This window comes from Lynx rufus, unplaced genomic scaffold, assembly GCF_022079265.1.
Source record: "Lynx rufus isolate CCGP_SWC_20201006 ecotype Redwood Valley unplaced genomic scaffold, mLynRuf1.p SCAF_6, whole genome shotgun sequence".
In the NCBI taxonomy this organism is placed as follows: Eukaryota; Metazoa; Chordata; class Mammalia; order Carnivora; family Felidae; genus Lynx; species Lynx rufus.
In genome coordinates, this window is record NW_025814878.1 from 123,314,217 (window position 1) to 123,331,245 (window position 17,029).

Sequence of the window (17,029 nt, forward strand, 5' to 3'; positions counted from 1 at the left end):
AAGGCAAATTTCAGAGAATGCTGCTTCTTAGGGTCTAGTACCCTTCTGTCTATAATCATTGGTCTTAAGGGAGGTATTACTCTGAATCCATAGTCTGACATTACCTATGTAATTTATGACCTCAGAGAGGATTTGTGTGAGGAGTATGTATGATTTAGTGAAACTAATCTACAATTTTTCCAGCCCTTATGTACCAGCTACTCCAAAATGACTTTAAATACATTACTTCATTTAGTTTTCACAGAAACTCTATGAAATGGATTTCTTCATTCCCATTTTTTATAAAAGACACTAGAACCCTGGGAGGTCACATGATTTGCTCACATTCCAGGTTAGATTTGGAGAGTCCTGGAGCCAGGATTGAAACCCAGGACTGTGTCACTCTGGCGATTTGTGATGGATACTGATCACCTGGTATGTAGCAGGCACTGGGCCAGGTACTGGAAATACAAAGACAAATTCAACTGTGCTCACTTCAAGGAAGACAACATATCATCTTCATCAGAATGCTAAGGAGATTCCAAAATGACTTAATTAAAAGCACTGCATAAATGCATGTCATTCTATTAGCTTGGCAATGGTTTCCTGCCAATATATGAGTGCTGAGAATCAATAGGAAGAAGTATATGGTTATAAAAAAATGAGCAGAGCTATAGAAAGGCTAATTGAAAGCATGGAATGTTAAGAAACTCACAGATTTATTTATGTGAAGTTTGGAAGATGCTATTCTAGCAGTTTCTGGCTAGTTTTGATGATTGATGATATCCCTAAAGTAGCTGAGCTACTCAGATTAACTTAAGTGGCTTTATTTAAAACCCTGCTTTCTCAGAGATCCTTACTTTTAATGCACCCAGAGGTATATACCTGTGTTATGTAGGGTATAAGCTATTTTCGAATCAGAGGAAATGGAGAAAATGAGGTCAATATCACATGGTTTCAACACTGTTCGTCAGTATATTACCCATGATATTGTGCCAGTGCAGTTATGAGACTATGGGAAGGGCAAGTGGGGTGAATGCTCATGTGGGAAGATGATTAGACTTAGACAATGGATGAATTACATTAAAAACATATTGGTTCAGTATTAAGGACTATAAAAGAACAGATACTAGGAGTTTGCTTTTATTTAGCAAAATGAATAATTCTTAGGTTTATAGATCAAATCAAGAATGTTATGCTAATACTTTTTTATATGACCTTGGATTTATTCAGAATGCTTTCTTTTTTTTTTTTATATGAAGTTTATTGACAAATTGGTTTCCATACAACACCCAGTGCTCATCCCAAAAGGTGCCCTCCTCAATACCCATCACCCACCAGCCCCTCCCTCCCACCCCCCATCAACCCTCAGTTTGTTCTCAGTTTTTTTTTTTTAATTTTTTTTTTTTTCAACATTTATTTATTTTTGGGACAGAGAGAGACAGAGCATGAACGGGGGAGGGGCAGAGAGAGAGGGAGACACAGAACCGGAAACAGCTTTCTTTTTGTATTGGTAATTTCTAAAATGTACCATTCTTCTTTTTGAATTGTCTGGATATTCTTTATCACCATTACTTTTTTTTTACTGCTTTCATGGAATTATGTCAGTGAAATTAGGGGAAACTAAAAGATGTGCTTAGGAGCAGTCAGTATTTAAGTGGTTCTATATATTTTGGTTTTACTTGAAATAGGCAAGAAGAAAAAGAAACGCGTGTAAAGCTCACTCATTGTGTGTGAGACACCCAGCTAGATTCTATGTGTAGATTCTGTGTGTGTGTGTTTGTGTGTGTGTATGTTTAAATATCATCTATACCCATACAGATATATAGATCTCATTTCATGGCATTTATTACCATTTTTCAGATGAGGTTTTGTGATATTAAATGACTTGCTAGTTAAGGTGGGTGTAGATTTGAACCCAGGACTTTTACTTTCAAAACCCCTGTTTTTGCTGGAGTTTGCTGCTGATTTGAAATGACTGAATTGCAGTTATCAGCAAGATTATAAAACACAGAGTGATGAAATTATAGCATCAGGTTTGATTTACTTTTTTTTTGATCAACATGATCATATTAAGATATTTTCAAGAGAGTCCTATAGTGAAATCTATAAAATGTGTAAGGAAAGTCCTGCCTCACTAGGTTTTGAACCTTGTTTAAAGGATATAATCACCTGGAACCTTTCTTAATTGCTGGTCTCCATTTATTGTTGAATTTTAGAAGTTGTTTTCGGCCAATGTTACTTGTAAAACTGCTGTTTGGCTTTTGCTTGGCTTCCCGTGTCTGACTGGCCTGTTGGTATTTCGAGCAATCCCTAGCCAGATATTAGACCAGTAGCATACAACATTAAGTATTTGTTGTAACTTTGAACTCTGATTTGACTTTTCTTGTATGTATACCATCTGCTGCCTTTTCTCTATACTTTTTTGGCTGTCTGAACTTGACTTATTATGGAATAACCAGTCGGAGTCTTACCTCTTCCATGAATGCATTACCAGGCATTGTCTGCATTTGCTGTTCCTCCTCGTGTACATCTGCAGGACCTAATGGCTCTTCTCCTGTTAATCATGTGTTCTTTTATAAGCGTATTTCTGTGTTTCACTGTGAATACTGTGATGTTCCACCTTCATATATTTTAAACTCTTTGATTTCATGGATGATGATTTTTTATTTTATTATTTCTTTATATTTATTTATTTTTTATATAATTTATTATCAAATTGGTTTCCATACAACACTCAGTGCTCATCCATCCATACAGGTGCCCTCTTCAATGCTCATCACCCACTTTCCCCTCTCCACCCCCATCAACCCTCAGTTTGTTCTCTGTATTTAAGAGTCTCTTATGGTTTGCCTCCTTTCTTCTCTGTAACTTTTTTCTTTTACCCCTTCCATGGTCTTCTGTTAAGCCATGCTTATCCTGTGGTAATGTGGAACCCTTGTCCTTTGCCATCTATCTGTATATTAAGATTAGGGTCTGATATTGCTCTTTTATGATTTTTATGATGATGTAATGATTTCTCTGAAGTCGATGGACCTAAATTTGGTTTCTAAGTCATGTGACCATTTGTTGCCATTTGACCTGTGAGAACAGTGGTTCCCTGGCATATGTGACTGTACTCTAGCAAGATGTATTTGTCCAAAATTGCTACTTCCAAATCAGTGTCCTCACTTCATGGGTTTTTGCTGCTTTAAGTGACTCATACGTTTATAAGTTCCATTTCCATTTCAATTCTGCCCCCATCTTATCCTTTGTTATAACCTAGGCCAGAAAGGGAAACAAGTACTCTCCTAGAAACTGTATAGAGGGCAAGTAGGAATGGCAAATCAACAGATGCCAGAGAAAGATCCATAGTTAACCAGCAGGATAATCGTGTGCAGGTGTTTTGTGTTGACATTTCTTCTTAAGAGTGTTGAAGCTTTCTGGTTTGCTAGACTCTATCTATTTATAAATGTGTTTTTTTTTTCTTTGTGTCTTGACTTACATACTGATGTTATTTTTTGACCAGTATTGAAATTTAGAATTGATTTAATTAAATGAACAGATATCATTCAGATAAAAGATTTCAAACTGTTTCTTCTGAGCAAATATTCTTAGGTAAAACTAAACATGTTATGAACAATTAGTGATTATAATGTAAATCCTTTTTAAAAATACTTTAGCAATGGAGAAAAAAATTACTTTACCAATGCTATTAGGTGAAATAAAATTACATCATGTGATTCATTGTGTAGAAATATCATGAATGAGTTTTTCACTATTACTTCTACAGGTTAAGTTTGGGAGAAATTGTATGTAATTAGAGAACGTAATATTTATCAAAGTAGAAAGTAAAACAAATTAACATTTGATATGCAAACAATAACCTTGTTTTTATTTAGTTGTACTGTCAAATAGTAAGCATTAGTGTTTATGTGTACAACAAGCCTAGTAGATAGTGGATATTTGTGCATTCAAGTCCATTCTTTTTATAGCCTTGGGGCAGGCATTTTACATTTTACAGAGACAAGAGGGACGAGATTTTATTGTTCACACTGTGCTGTACCTCAGAGGTGCTACCCCCCACTAGTGCAAACTTGGAGAAACACTGCACCTATTTCTTCTGCACAGAGCTCTGGTATGACTTAATATGAGAAATTACAGAGGCTTGAATGTATTTGAACCATTAATTTTCAACTGTTTTTTCCGATTGTGTTTTATTTTTATTTTTCAGATACTGTCTCCTTTGGGATTAAAACAGACTAAAAGGTAAGGTTGCTTTTTGTAAGAAAGCTCAGAGTGGAGGAAAAAAATCTTAGTTCTAAATATATCATTCTAGAGTTTTAAAATAAAACAGGTTTTTCTCTGGAAGAACAAAGACATGGAAGGCTGATGGTTTTTTAAAAGTCTCAGAGACTTTACTTCATACCAGTGTAACTGAAAGCTGAGTCTTTTCAAGCTCTTCCTAGGATCAAAGATATTTCTTCACATATGTGGGAACTCATAACTCTATGGGCAAATAAACTATTTTCAAAAGCCCAGATTTGTTTTTGAAATAAAATGTATGCTTTTGTTTTCCAGATCTATATTTAAAATGATGTAAACAACTATTTATATGGCATAGAATGTTGAAAAGACCATCAGCATTTCAAAGAGCTGACATTCTGTCCCAGAGCCCTAGTAAATAGTGGCTGGCTGTGTCATTCACTGCAGAGATTTTCCCCATTTTCTTTTTTAAACTTTCAAATTTTCTGATGGTTACAAACATCAGCAGTCTTAAATTTTCATATGGTCAAACTTATGTGTCTTCCATTCATTTATTTCATTTACTTCTTTTGTATAACAGTCATTCTTAACCCCAGATCAGTTAAAAAATTACCAATATTTCTTCTGTTTTTGTTTGTTTTCTTTTGTTTTTAAACATAGAACTCTACAGAACTCTCTACAGTCTGTTTTGGCATATGATGTGAAGATGAGTTCATTTTTCTCCCAAATAGTCCGTTTCTTAACACTATGTCTTATGGAATTTGTTTCTACATTGATTTCTGAGGATCTATATTAAATTTTAAACTTCCTCGGAATCTGTTTGCTATGTCAGGTCTTTTGCCATTTTTAAAAAAAAATGTTTATTTATTTTGAGAGAGAGCATGAGCAGGGGAGGGGCAGAGAGAGAGAATTCCAAGCAGGCTCTGTGCTGCCAGCACAGAGCCCAGTGTGGGGCTCAATCCCATGAACCACAAGATCATGACCTGAGCCGAAATCAAGAGTCAGATGCTCAGCTGACTGAGCCACTCAGGTGCCCCTCTTGCGAGTTTTCATTGTTCCTTTTTTCTTATTTATTTTTCAAAAAATTGCTAGCTTCTGTCACTTGTTTAATTTTTCAAATGAACTTAGGTGGTATTTCAAGACCTCTTTTTAAATTTTTTTTTTTTAATGTTAATTCATTTTTGAGAGACAGAGAGAGACTGAGCATGAGCTGGGAAGGGGCAGAGAGAGGGAGACACAGAATCCGAAGCAGGCTTCAGGCTCTGAGCTGTCAGCACAGAGCCGGATGCGGGGCTCAAACCCACGAACTGTGTGAGATCATGACCTGAGCTGAAGTCGGACACCCAACTGACTAAGCTACCCAGGTGCCCCTCAAGTCCTCTTAACTTTCCCCTCACATCCCGGAGAAATTGCCGTTAGAAATTACATCAAAATAATTTGGATAGAGCTGACATTTTTGTATTATTCAATCTTCCCATTCAACATATATCTCTTTCTATTTATTCTGATTTTCTTTCATGGCTTTTGGTAAATTTTTGTAATTTGCTTCATATAGGCCTTTTTATATGCAGTAGTTCCTCCCCTAGTTCTGGGGAATTTGGTCTAAGACCCCTAGCAGGCACCTGAAACCACAGAATGTATTGAACTCTATGTATCCTGTGTTTTTCCTATATGTACATACCTATGATAAAGTTTATAAATTAGACACAGGGAGAGATTAACAATGATAATAAAATAGAACAATTATAACAGTATGCTGTAATAAAAGTTATGTGAATGTGGTATCTCTCTCTCGGAATTTCTTACTGTCCTATAGTTACTCTTCTTGTGATGATGTGAGGTGATAAAATGCTTGTGTGAAGAAATGAAGCAAGGTGAATGATGTATGCTTGTGATGTTGTATTCGGCTACTACTGACCTTCTGAAAATATGTCATAAGGAGGATCATCTCCTGGGCCATGGTTGACTGAGGGTAACCAGAACCGTGGAAAATGAAACTGTTTATAAGGCGGGGGGGCTACTTAGTTATTATAAAAGATTTTGTTTTCATTATAACTTTATTTCTTGTTGGTTATTGCTGGGATTGAAAAATACTATTGCTTTTTAGGAATTTTACATTTATTCCCTTGAGCATCCTGTTATTTGTTCTAATAGTTTGTCAATTCTTTTGAGATTTCTAGAGAGACAGTTATGTGTGGCCAATAATACTTTGGTTTCTTCCTTCCAGAAGTTATGTTCCATTACCTTCTGGTTTATGTTCTCACATTGGCTAAAGTCCTAAAATGAAAAAAAAAAATGATTGGTTGTAAAGTATTTACCCTGTTATAAATGATTTTATAACTTACCTAGAGACTGTAGGTTGCTTTCCACCAAGAAGAAAGGTTTTTGGAAAGTTGTCACATTTCCTTGGTAATTAATCAATGAAATCTGTTCATATTTTCAGAGGAACAATTATAATTTTATTTTATTTTTTATTTTTTTAAAGTTTATTTATTTATTTTGAGGGAGAGAAAGAGAGAGGTCTGGGGAGGGGTGGAGAGAGGCAGAGAGAGAGAGAGAGAGAGAGAGAATCCCAAGCATGCTCTGCCTTGTCAGTGTGAAGTCCTATGCTGGGCTCAAACTTACAAACCATGAGATCATGACCTGAGCTGAAACTAAGAGCCAGACGCATAACCAACTGGGCCATCCAAGCACTCCAAGAATTATAATTTTAGACAAAATTTATTTAAAAATTGCTTTGAAAATTTATTTAAAGCAGATATTTAAATAAATTATTGTATATTTTTATTCTTTTTATGTGTCTAGGTGGGAACTTGATGATATTGGGAAGGAAAAATTCACAGTCTGAAAGTAATATGACCTCATTGGTCCCAAAGGAAAATCCAACTTTTATGGATAATTGTTTTCATAACTTTTATGGATAGTTGTTTTCTATATTGATTGTATAGAAAAAATAAAAGTTTCAATGTTTTCATTAGAGACTCAGCAGAATTATCTTTCCTTTTTTTTTTTTTTTAAGTATGCAAACAACTTTTTTACTAATTAACTTATTTTCATGTTGTGCTGTTTTCTATCTCATGAATTGTCTCCATTCCCAGGAAGCTAAAGCTACTTGCTAGATTTGCTTTGGTGTGTTTACAGTCTACCTGGTGTACCTTTAAAATGTGTCTTTCTTTTCTCGTCAGCTGTCTTTTGCATAGCTTGTCACTTGTCCCAAGGTTCTTCATAGAATCCACACAGAACTGGTGGGTGCTGTTCCCTGGATGTTTCTGCAGCAGTGACTTGTCTTTCCCAGTGTTCAAGATGTTGCATTCCATTACACAGGTCCTAATCCTGTCCAGATGGCAGGAATTCTCAGAAGTTTACATCTTTGAGTGGGTTTTTTCTGATCATCTCTGCCAATAGTTCCTGGAGTCCCAGGGCACTGTATGGTAATGTTTATGGTATTTAGCACTCTAGCCCGCTTTCTCTGCATTTGTCTATAGTTTGCCACAGTGTTTCATGGCTAGGTCACATTTCCCAGAAATCCCCAGTGCTTGGCACTGCCCCTGTTTGTTGAAGAATGAGTGGGAGCTGTCCATATTTTCATGCTCAGTGCTCTGGAACATGCTTCTCATAAATTTCCTACATACTTCCCAGATTTGCTAGCCTTTTCTGTATATTCTGTTTTTCTCAAAAATACTATATTAATAATGATCATGATACCTGCTTGTTTACTGTTCTTTCCTGAATATATATATTTTCTCAAACATACTATTTTAACAATGTTCATGGCATATAAGTTATAATACATAAATTCTTTCTTGGGCTTCATATGTTGCTATTATAAAAATGAATGGAAACTAAAGATTTTTTTTAAGATTATTTATTTTGCAAGAGAGAGCATGAGCAGGGGAGAGTCAGAGAGAGAGAGAGAGAGAGAGAGAGAGAGAGAATCCCAAGCAGGCCCCGCAATGTCAGTGAAGAGCCTGATGTGGAGCTCAAACTCAGAAACTGTGACCCGAAATCAAGAGTCAGATGCTCAACCAACTGAGCCACCCAGGCACCTTTTTTTTTTTTTTTCCACATTTAATCATTACAGTAACCAAACGCCTATGTTGAATTAGTTTTGTTATTTATTGATGAGACCTCACTCTGTGATAAACTATCTTGCCCTTGTAAAACTAGTCAGTCACCTATGAGATGTCTTTTCATATGACCTCGCTTCTATCAGATGCCCAGGAAAAAGGTTTTGTTTGATGTGGAACAGTGGCATATGTCCCAGGAGAATGACTGCATATCCTAGAAATATTCCAAACTCATTGATTATATTTTATTAGATCAAAGAGCAAATACTAAGGTCTGCTTTGGGTAAAAAGTTAATCCTACCAGCAATGTGGGTGTTTTTTTTTTTTTTTTTTTTTGTGTATTATTTTATTTTATTTTATTCGTAAGTCTTCAGAATGCTTCACAGGAATTCTCCCTTTTCTCCTCTGATCCCCATAATTTTATTTTTAAGTAATCTCTATACCCAAAATGGGGCTTGAATTTACAATCCCCAAGTCAAGAGTCACATGCTTCACCGACTGAGCCAACCAGACACCCCTAATCCTCATGATTCTTATGTTAATAAACGAATCCATTTAATTTTAAGCTATTTTCCTTGAAAGTCAAAGTCAGGAATTTGGTGTTTCACAAAATCATGTTTCACGTACATTTCCTAATATTAGAAATTACTAGGGAAGCAATAGTACCATATCCTTAACAGAAAGATGATAGTGGGTCTTGGGAATGGCTACGTGAAACCTCCCTTGTCGGGGGTATTGGGGTCTTTCCCTGGAAGCTGCGTGTCATTTCAGGTCAAGGCTGTGCCATCTTCTGTCTTTCCTGTCTGGAGGCTGTCAATGGTGTGGATTAATTGTATGTCGGTAGAGGAGGAATTACCTGCATGGTGGCTGAGGAGAAAAAGAGGAGACAAAATGGAGACAGAAATCCTTTTTTGGAGTAAATTTCCTGTGGGCATGTCATTCCAATTTTGTTTGCCTGCTCTGTGGCTGTACATACAGATTTCATGTCCTGTGATTGTATGTCCTGGGAGAGAAGTTTTGAGGGAAGCTGTGAGAATTTTCCAGGGAGCTGGTGGGTGGAGTTTGGCTGTCTTCCAGCGTGGTGTTCCCACAACCCATGGGATTGCGATGGTATCCCTTTTTATTTTCCGATTCCTGCCCTTGAGTGTCTTCTATACTGACATCCAGAAATTCATTTTTATTTTTTGGTGGACTTTATTTCTGTCTTCAAACATTTAACCTGTGTCCAGAATTGTATTTTAGGTACCCCAAAGTAAAAGAATTATTTGAACAAAGGCAAACTAAATATTTAGAAAATTCTAAAAATACATTAGGGAAGTTTTCCCCTGTTATTTAGCCATCACATCACATCTGGCAAAATTATCTGTGCTGATACTTTTTTTTTAGTCAATTCTCATAGCATTTGTGATGCAGTTGTTTATTTAGAACACTAAGAATACAATAGGAAAGTAAAATGAAAGAGCCCTAATTCTTTTTTTTTAATTTTCTTTTGGAATTTGATTTTTACCATCATATACTATTTGATTGAAATGATTGTGCCCCTTTTTTGCCGCCTTATTTTTTTAGGATATCAAATCCTGTGAATTGGTGATAAAGTAGCCTTTAGTCAGATTATTAGGAATTTCACTTGTATTAGGAAGCTTGATATGTGTGGCTTTTATTAATTCAAAGCATGTAAACGAATGAGAAATGATTTGTTCAACAGTGTTTATTGAATATATACCTTCTTGGTACATAGTATTTAACACAAACTTAGTGGCTTAAATCAGCACCCATTTATTATCTCAGTTTCTGTAGGTAAGAAAGTGTAGCCACAGCTCAGGTGGGTTTTTTCTTCATGGTCTTTCCAGGCTGAAATCAATGTGTTAGTTGAGTTACATTCTCATCTGGAACTTGGGGTCTTCATCCACACTGATATGGTTTCTGGCAGAATTCACATTATGGTGACCCTTAGCTTCTAAAGGTCTCCCACAGTAAGTACCCTGCCACCTAGCTCCCTCCATAGATAATTCACATTATAGCTCTTTTTTATTAAAAAATTTTTTTTTAATGTTTTTATTTATTTTTGAGACAGAGACAGAGCATGAGCAGGGGAGGGGCAGAGAGAGAGGGAGACACAGAATCCGAAGCAGGCTCCAGGCTCCGAGCTGTCAGCACAGAGCCTGATGCAGGGCTCGAACTCAAGGACTGTGAGAGCCTAAGTTGGACGCTTAACCGACTGAGCCACCCAGGCGCCCCTGTAGCTCTTTATTTTTTAAGGCCAGTAGGAAAATCTTTAATGCTTCCAGTCTCTGTGCCTCTGTAATACCTAAGCCCTTTTGGAAAGGGCTCCCTTGATTGGGCTGGACCCACTTAGAATAGTCACCCCTGTGATAAACTCAAAGTCAACTCATTAGGAGTCATAACTGTGTCTGCAAAACCCTTTCACATTTGACATGTAAACACAACAGTGTCATGGAACTGATAGCCTTCATATATGCAAGTTCTTCTCATAGTCAAAGGGAGAGGATTATATAAGGATATGGGTGATTCGGGTCATCTTATGTTGGGCAGAGATTTTGGAGCTGAGGATACGGAAAAATTTTAAAGGATTACTCTTTCAACTGTGTGAAAAGTAGGCTGTAGAGGAGTAAGGATGGAAACAGGAAACAAGTGTAAAATTTCAAGTGAGAGTTCTTGGTGGCTTAGTTTGGGGTGGTAACAGTGGAGATAAGTAAGAAGTTGGAATCAACATATGTTTTAAAGGTAGAGCTAACAAAATTTGTTTATGGATTCAATATGAAGCATGACAAACAGAAATCACGGGTGACTCCAGAGTTTCTGACTTGATCCGCTAGGAGGATGACGTGAAGAAGAGCAAATTAGAGGGGGGAGTGCAAAATCAGAAGCTTAGCGTTGGTTGTAATAGGTTGGAAATGGCTATTGGACCTCCACGTAGAGATGCTGAGTAGGCAGTAGGTTAGTAGATTTGGAGTTTAGGGGAGGAGGATTTAGCTAGAGAAGTTTCAGTTTACAGGTGACATTTAAAATTGTGAGATGGACCACGTCACCTAAGAAGTGAGTGTAGTGCAAGAGGCGTGACTTGAGGACTGAGCCCTGGGGCTCATCAGTGTTCCCAGTTGGGTGAGGAGCAGGAATAAGCACATGGCCAGTAAGGAAGAGCTAGTGAGAGAAGAGAAGGCCAGATGGTGAGCTGAACCCTAAGATGAGAATGTTTTAAGAAAAAGAAGGGAGCAAGTTTGTCAAATGCTGCTGATTGTTCAAGAAGGATGCACACCAAGCACCAGCTGTTGGGGTTACTAATGCGGGGGTCACTGATGGCCTGGACAGCAGCAATTATGGTGGTGGAATAAATGCCTCCTTGGGCTGAGTCTAGAGCATGGAGCAGAGGAATTAGAGGACATTGGTATATAACACTTTGGAGGTATTTTGTGGTAAAAGAGTGGAGGTTAATGAGATAGTAGCTGGAGAGGAAGATAGGGTCAAGAGAGGGACTTTTTTTTTTTTTTTTTTTTAATTTCAGAGAGAGAGCCAGAGTGCATGTGCATGAGTGGGAGAGGGACAGAGGGAGGGAGAGAGAGAAAATTAAGCAGGTTCCACATTCAGCATGGAGCCCAGTGGAGTGTGGAGCCTGATGGGGGACTTGATCCCATGACCCTGGGATCATGACCTGAGCTGAAACAGAGTCAGACATTCAACTGACTGAGCCCCCCAGGTGCCCCGAGAGGGACTTTTTAAATGATAGAAAATATAGAAATTTGAAGAACTATGTGAATAAAGGACTAAATAGCTCATTAGAAGAAAATAGTAGAAAAGTCTCCCTCCTAGGCACTGAAACTTTTTACTTTTACTTTCTACTGTTAGCCTTGTTATCACTCTCTATGATATTACTGTTTTTATTTTATTTATTTAACCAAATCATTACACATGAGTGGAAATTTAGATAGTCATTCTCTGGCTATCTTGCGATCCTGGTAATCCTGAGTGCCTTTTCCTGGAGGAACAATTGCATCTTCCTACTTCTTTGCCTTCTGTCTTGTAGCTAGGAGCTTGCTTGCTTGCTTGCTTGCTTGCTTATTTATTTATTTATTTATTTATTTATTTATTTATTTACTTTTTTTTTTTTAAGGTTTATTTATTTTGACAGAGAGAGAGTGCAAGTGGGAGAGGGGCAGAGAGAGAAAGACAGAGAGAGAGAGAGAGAATGAATGAATCCATCCCAGGCAGGCTCCACACTGTCAGTGCAGAGAGCCCAATGAGAGGCTCGAACTCACAAACCATGAGATCATGACCTGAGCCAAAGTTAGACACCTAACCAACTGAGCCACCCAGGTGCCCCACAGCTAGGAGCTTGTATGCAAGGCAGAGAGTTGGAGTGGTTTTTGTGGTTTTATTTATTTCCTTCTCTAACCCCTGAATTTTTGCTTATGATCTAGTTCTAATTTCCTTGGATGTACTTTATTTAAAAAAAGAACTGAAAGTCAATGTGAATTGCCTTTGACCACATTTTTTCATGGGTTAAGAATAGAGTGGAAGAACATCCACTTGGTAGGTTCTTTGTTTATCTCTATCCTGCAGACCTTGGAATTCTCTGCCAATAACCATGAACAATAAACAAGAGTTTGTGCATAGCCAGAGAAGATGTCACAAAGCCAGTGCAATCTAGTCATGGGAGAGAAGCCTAGCAAAAGAAGTGTAAAAGACATACTCTTCAAGAGACTGGGTTCTAGTGTTTTCTCTGCCACTACAGGCTGCCATCCACTTTACTTCACAATGTACTCCTCAAAAAGTTTTTAAAACTTTCATGTGTAGAAGTTGAACATGTAGTTTTATGTTCTCAGAGAAGTAAAAGATAAATGTGTGTTTTTATGCCAACTCTTATTAGAGAAGTAAAAGATAAATGTGTGTTTTTATGCCAACTCTTATTACAATGTACATGTATTTCTAGAGCATTAAACGTATAGTAAGCTGAAATATTGACAGTTTTACAAACTGTAATTTTGTAGCTCAGATTTTGCTTCTGTCAGTAATAGTACTGTCCATATCAGTGAAATACACTGTTAGTACTAATAGAGGTAAGGACTACATCACTGGTGGTTTTGTAAGGGGTAGAACAGAAACCCGTGATGTTGACTTTAATGCTATCTTGTCCTTTTATCTTTTTAAAAAAATTTTTTTTTAATGTTTGTTTATTTTTGAGAGGGAGAGACAGTGCACGCGGGGGAGGGGAAGAGAGAATGGGAGAATCGGAATCAGAACAGACACAGACACAGAAAGACTAGGATTTCCCAACCTCTGCAGCATGACATTTTGGAACAGATAGTTCTTTGTTGTGGAAGCTGTCCTGTGCTCTGTGGGATGTTTAGTGGCATCCTTTGCTCTTACTTACTAGATGCCAGTAGCCCTTCCTCCTGTGCTGTGATAACCAAAAATTTGAGGGACAAGAGGGTCAAAATCCTCCCCCTGCCAGCCGCTCAGTTAAGAATCACTGACTTAGATATAATATATGCAGAAATTTTCTTTTATGTATCCCAGAGTTATAGACCTGTTCCTATACATAGTTTGGCCTCAGGATTGGCTTCTCTTTAAATTTATCTCTAATGAGGTATATTGTAAGCCAATTTTTTATTACTATTTCTTTCTCATAGAAAGAGACAAAATTATTATACCTAAATACTTCTGGTACACAGTTGTTGTGGCTTATTAATAAACTTTCTCTTCATTTTTTTTTTTTTAATGTCTGTTTTTGAGAGAGAAAGAGAGACAGAGCATGAGTGGGGCAGGCGCAGGGAGAGAGGGAGACAGAATCTGATACAGGCTCCAGGTTCTGAGCTGTCAGCACAGGGCCCGATGCGGGCCTTGAACTCATGAACTGTGAGATCATGATCTGAGCTGAAGTCAGACGCTGAACTGACTGAGCCACCCAGGCACCCCAGTGTCCTTTTTTCTTTTTAATAAGGAACTGGTTACCCTGATTGTGTAGTAAGGTGTATACCTGGCGAACAGACATTTGAACTCCCTGCTCTGTATTTGAGTTACTGGAATGTTCTTTTGATGCTAGTTTTCATTTAAGATTTTTGTCATCTTTTAAAAATTTTCTATCACTTGCTCTCATTGCTAGGACTCTATTTAGACATTGTGGTCTTGGTATTGGGGATGTCTATACTTTGCTCCCTGTTACCTTTGCATGCTGAATGGAACAACTTATGTCCTTTAACTGGTCAGTGGATGGCGAGCCGTCAATTTCATACCCTTAATTATGTCCATCTTTGTTTCACTTGTATTGTTAGTATCAGCACTTATATTTTTCCATTTCCACTCATTTTCAGAAAATAAGTAAATGTTACACGATCTTTAAATAATTGCACAAGTAAACGCTGTAGTGGCATATGTGTGTCTGTCAGCTAATACATGGCTCGAGAGACATGGTTTGAATATGTCCTCTTTCAGCATTTGAAAGCGTCGGTTGCATGCACATCATGCTGTAAAGTTGTGGCATGCCTACAAATAACATTGCAACCTTCGTTAAGTTGAGTGTCTCCTGGGGCATTTTCTCTTCTGCAAGATGACCAAGTTAGTCTTTATGATCTTTAAGATTGTTTCCAATGTGGTTAATGTGATTCTCCTTAAACTAATTCAGATCCTTACACAGAAACCGAGCATTCTTATTTAGATATAATTTGAACAACTTTATCTTCTTTTTTTCAGCCCTGTATGGAGAAGAAAGTAAGAATTACTGTGATTTATTTCTCACCTTTCTCTTAAATAATTGAAGGCCGCTTACAAGCAGGATATAAACTTATCATATGGTATAAAAATAAAGAGGACCATGTAAGGAAATGGAGACAAAAGTGGAAAAGAAGAACCACAGAGAAGCTGGGTGTTAGGACCTGCAATGCACAGGGCTGTTGGCAGGCTCCTGACAGGGAAGGGGTGAAATGGGCTACCCGGTATTATCGACCCTGCTGGGGGATATCTGAGGGCTGGGAAAGGACCTTTGTCTCTTCAGTCATCCAACCTACAGACTCTCCTTCCTGTCCTCTTAAGACTGTGGTATCAGTTTTACCCTTTCAGAGTTTCCAAATTTAAAGTGACCTCTCCTGTCCCTTTAAAGGAGAGAAATTGTTTATTAGCTCTCAAACTAAAATGTCACAGTGGTCCGTGTGTATGATGATGGCTAAGAACGAGCGTTGCCCTGTTCTGAAGCACCCTCAGCCTTCTTTGCTGCCAGCAAGGGCCAGCTCTGCCCTTCGTGCCTCCTTTTAGAGCTCTCGCTGGTTGTTTCTGGGTACGTGGTCACCAAAATGGATCTCAGCCTAGATTTCGGCTCATCAAACTTCACAAAAGCCACTGCATTGTTGTTTTCATGTGCGAACTTGGAGGTGGGTGGCCTCCAGGTCCAGTTTATCTGTGTCTGGAATCATTATTCAGAAAGGCCACTGTGGCTGCTTCCTTTGGAGAGACTGGCTGTGGCTGTGGCCTTGTTCACTGTGGGGAGCATTTGCTTCCAGTCCCATCCCTGCACAGGAGAGGGGACGTGGAGATGATGCAGTAAGCCTCACAGGAGACTCCCAGAGATTTGTAACAGATCCAGCTACCTTGAAGGGGGGCCCTGGGGTACATAGCAAATCTCCTTATTACATGCAGGGCAGCCGTGGCCCTTCTCTTTATGTCTTGTGCAACCTGTGGTGTCCTCCTGATATACTCTGCGTCCCTCTTCCGCTCCACCGGAAGGCCACATATTGACAGTTGAGCTGGTGGTTTAGGGAGGAGGCAGCACATTAGAGGAGCGAGTGGTCACGGAGGCAGTGCATCTTCTGGAAACCCCTATCTGGGTTAGAGGATGTGTTGCACCAGATGCTAAATTCTGCTCAATGCCCTGGGTGCAGTGTGATGGGAGTGAGGGGTCTTGATGAGGATAACTAAAGTTTTTCCATCATCCAACTTGATAGAAAAACTGGGCTTTGCGGTTATACCTGGGTTTCTGATTCTTCACAGTACCCTTTCTGTGTGTGTAACTGGAGCCTCATTTTCCTTTTCTACAAAATAATATAAATCTTGGATTGTGACGGTGACTATGTGAGATAATACATGTGAAGTGCCCAGTTAGTGACTCAAGAGAGAATCATAATGCCATTGTTATTATCCTTCTGCTCTCTTACCAGAACTTTGACAAGAGGGCTAGTAAAAAGATAAGTAGTTTTGAGAGATAGCCTTCTTTGATTCTGCTACAAAGGTGAAAAATCTTAAAGGCAAGCTGTTATTTTGATGTTTGAAAAATATCAGGAAGACCCAGGGCTGCATGGATTATAAAATTAGTAGCTTACCAGGGTATGTTTGACATGTGTTATCAGCTCACCCTCAGTTAAATTAAATTGAGGGGCCTCTTGACTATACTGAAAGATGAACTCCAGGCCTCCGTTAAATAGCAGTTTACCCACAAGCTTCTCAGACACATGTATAAAAGAGGTCCACACGCTCTTTGTGCAGAACAGGTAATAGAGATTTAGAGAGGAGAGTAATTTTAGCTTAATGTTTGAATTTTGTGTTTGAGAATAGCAGACAATTAAATGCTGTAAAGTGGCACAGAAAAGTGGCTTGAACTTTAAGAACGTTCTTTTTCCTCCATTCTCCCACTTCACTTGGAGATATTCACATTTATATTAATTATCTCCATAGCTTATATTAGGTTATACAATAGAATCTGAATTTCAAATAAATGTCAAAATCAGAAAATA

General features: G+C 38.1%; 1 protein-coding gene across 4 annotated transcripts in view; it reads left to right on the forward strand.

Moving 5' to 3' along the window:
• The window catches only part of FARS2 (phenylalanyl-tRNA synthetase 2, mitochondrial), a 532,084-nt gene that overhangs the window by 87,527 nt on the left and 427,528 nt on the right, over positions 1-17,029 (forward strand). For all 4 annotated transcript variants that reach the window (XM_047101724.1, XM_047101725.1, XM_047101726.1 and 1 more), the window contains exon 3: positions 4,193-4,227. The gene's annotated coding sequence lies outside the window, so the exon portion shown is untranslated. The remainder of the gene's footprint in view (positions 1-4,192; positions 4,228-17,029) is intronic.